Raw genomic sequence first — 3,477 nt, 5'->3', positions numbered from 1 at the left:
TAAATTAATAAAAGTTTTGGTCCCAACATTATTAATTTATAGAGGTTTTTGATACTACAAGAAGGTTTTGATACTACAACACTGCATTGGTGTAAAGCGGGACAAATTAACGATTTTTGATACTACAAGAAGTTGCGAAAAAATCCAAAAAAGCTCTCACTTTTCGATTCTTTAAGTTTTTTTTAGGGCTCTTCTGAGATATCGAGGTTTGTAGATTTGGGTATTTCTCCTAATCGGAACCCTAGTTTTTGTAATTGAACCCAGTAACCCACACCATGTCCGATGATGATCACTACGAAGACGAAGATTATAGCTTTGACGATGATTCAGAGATCGAAGAGGAGGAGGAGGAGGAAGAATATGAGCCCAGAAGTAGCCGCAAAGGAAGCTCAGGGAAGAAAAGGGGAAGATCAAATTCAGATTCCGATGGTCGTCGTCAGGGTGGGAAAAAAAAGAAGTCTTCGGGTTCCGCGTTCATAGACTGGGAGGTCGAGGTCGATGACGACATCGAAGACGACGATGGTGATATAGTTCCAGAGGACAATGGTAAGTAATTCTTCTTGAACTTTTGGGGACTTTACGAAAATTGAATTCGAAGATCATCCTATTGTTTTTGGCTCTTAATTCCTTAATTAGGTTTCATTGTAAGTGGTGAAACTGAACTTCCCACTGAGGAGGAGGAGGAGGATGATGATCATAGGCAATTTTACCAACAGAGGTTTCATCCTGATCAAGAAGAAGAAGAAGAAGATGTGGAGGAGTTCGAGAAGAGATATATGGAAAGGCTTACTAGTATGCATGCAGAGAATGATGTTGAGCTTGAAGAGGTTAACGACGTTGATCAGCAAGCGCTTTTGCCATCAGTTCGTGACCCAAAATTGTGGCTTGTCAAATGTGCGGTATGACTTCATTTTTTCTTCTCTGTTTTCACTTTGATTCTCTTTCTTTTAATCATTGATTATATAGATCGTACGTGCAATATACAGATTGGTCGTGAGAGAGAAGTTGCTGTTTGTCTTATGCAAAAAAGCATAGATGTAGAATCTGAGTTCAAGATCAAATCTGCTATTGCTCTTGATCATCTTCAGAACTACATTTATATTGAAGCGGATAAGGAAGCTCACGTGAAAGAGGTATTCGATGGTTTCTCCCTGTTGCATATATTATCTTATTCTTTGATGTTCTGACTAGTGTTTTCTGATGTTTATGTTGTTTCTTTTCATCGTGGTGTATAGGCTATCAAGGGCATGCGAAATATTTTTGCTAATCATAAGATTTTACTTGTCCCCATAAAAGAAATGACTGATGTTCTTGCTGTCGAAAGTAAAGCAATCGATCTATCCCGGGGTACGTGGGTTAGATTGAAACTCGGGATTTATAAGGGTGATCTAGCTCAGGTACCATCCATTTTTTATGTGTTTTTTTTTTAAGTTTCAAGACTTCTCTCAACTTTGCTGAAATGTAAGTTTGGTACAGGTGGTTGATGTTGATAATGTTCGTAAGAGGGTCACAGTCAAGTTGATCCCTAGAATTGATCTGCAGGCTCTAGCCAATAAGCTGGTATAGAACCTTTTTAATACTTCATTGTATAGAAACATACTTGTTACGTTTAAACTCTGTCTGTTAAAATGAGCTTCTTAACTATAAGAGTTTTTGGGAACATCTTACTTTGGTATATGTAGGAGGGAGGAGAGAATGTCAAGAAGAAAGCTTTTGCTCCACCTCCACGTTTCATGAACATTGATGAGGCAAGGTACTGTTCCAGCCTTCTAGTGAAAGTGTGAAACTATTCCTTGCTTTTTATTTACTGTGCTTTTTTGTTATGAGTTATGAATTTATCAATATTTGTAACGTGAATTTAGGGAACTTCATATACGTGTTGAGCACCGGCGTGATCCAATGACTGGTGACTACTTTGAAAATATCGATGGTATGCTTTTCAAAGATGGGTTTCTCTACAAGAAAGTATCAACAAAGTCGATTGTTGCTCAGAATATTACACCAACCGTTGATGAACTTGAAAGATTCAAGAGATCAAGGGAAAATGGGGAGGTGGAAAAGTTTAGTGTATGTGTTCGTGAACGCGCCTCACGCGCCTAGAAATTTCTCTCTCAAACTACGCGAACCCTTTCTTTCTCCCTCCACCTACGCCGATCTCGGCGTTGGCCCCCTCCGGCCACCATGGCCAAAAAGAAGCCCAAAAAATCCCCTCTTCGCAGTACCCCCACTAGTGCTGCCCCTTCGAGTGTTTCCCTCCCGCAAACAGGCCGCTTGAGACGAAGAAATCAACTGGCGCAGTTCCCGAAGCACCCAGATCTGAGAAGTTACCTGAGCTCACCTCGACTTCGGCTAACGTAGTGACTCCCGAACCCAACGATTCTCCTGCTCACGTAGTGGAGAATGTCGTCAACCCCAGAAACTCAACTGCCCAAACCATTGCTATCAGCTNTAAATTTGTTGCTGATTAATTATATATATGTGTGTTCACTTGTTATACTTTTTTTTAAAAAAATGGCTCGCTTATTTGTACTGAGTGTAAATTTTAACGATATTTGAAAAACTTGTTTTTGGAAATTTTGGATGATCATATTGGAATATATATATATATATACATATAGTTCAGACAATAAATATGGGAAATTCTCTTGTTACATTCCCCTAGTAGTGACCGGTAAATGAAATCAAATTTGTGTATTTTCTTTTCCCTCCTTGGCTCCTTCTAGTAAAATACAATTAAAAAAAATATGATATCATTCATTACTTGAAATATCCCTAATTAGTGTTGGAAAGCCTCACGCGCCCCACGCGCCTAGGAATTTTCTCTCTCAAACTACGCGAACCCTTTCCTTTTCCCTCCACCTCCGCCGATCTCGGCGTTGGCCCCCTCCGGCCACCATGGCCAAAAAGAAGCCCAAAAAATCCCCTCTTCACAGTACCCACACTGGTGCTGCCCCTTCGAGTGTTTCCCTCCCGCAAACAGTGCCGCTTGAGACGAAGAAATCAACTGGCGCAGTTCCCGAAGCACCCAGATCTGAGAAGTTACCTGAGCTCACCACGACCTCGGCTAACGTAGTAACTCCCGAACCCAACGATTCTCCTGCTCACGTAGTGGAGAATGTCGTCAACCCCGGAAACTCAACTGCCCAAACCATTGCTATCAGCTCCCCAAGGAACCCTGATATCAATATGAGCACAAGTAGCGGCCATACTTTGCCTGCACAAACTCAGTCTAAGGCGACTCAGATGCACCCCCAGGAACCAGCTAATAAGACCACGCCAACTGCAGTCTCGCCGTGGAAGAACCTCGTCAACGGCAACACTATCAAACTAGAGAAAAAAGGTACCCCTTTCACTCTTGAATCAGGGGAAGCTTGTGTAACTATCCCAAATTCAGTGATTGAGAAGAACAAGAAAGCTTGGGATAGTTTCATCCTTGGGCAATTCTATGAAGACCCCCCCTCAAGAGGTGCGGTGCAA

The sequence above is a fragment of the Camelina sativa genome, chromosome 16 (assembly GCF_000633955.1).
Source record: "Camelina sativa cultivar DH55 chromosome 16, Cs, whole genome shotgun sequence".
Classification (NCBI taxonomy): domain Eukaryota; kingdom Viridiplantae; phylum Streptophyta; class Magnoliopsida; order Brassicales; family Brassicaceae; genus Camelina; species Camelina sativa.
Note: the sequence above shows the minus strand (reverse complement) of the source record.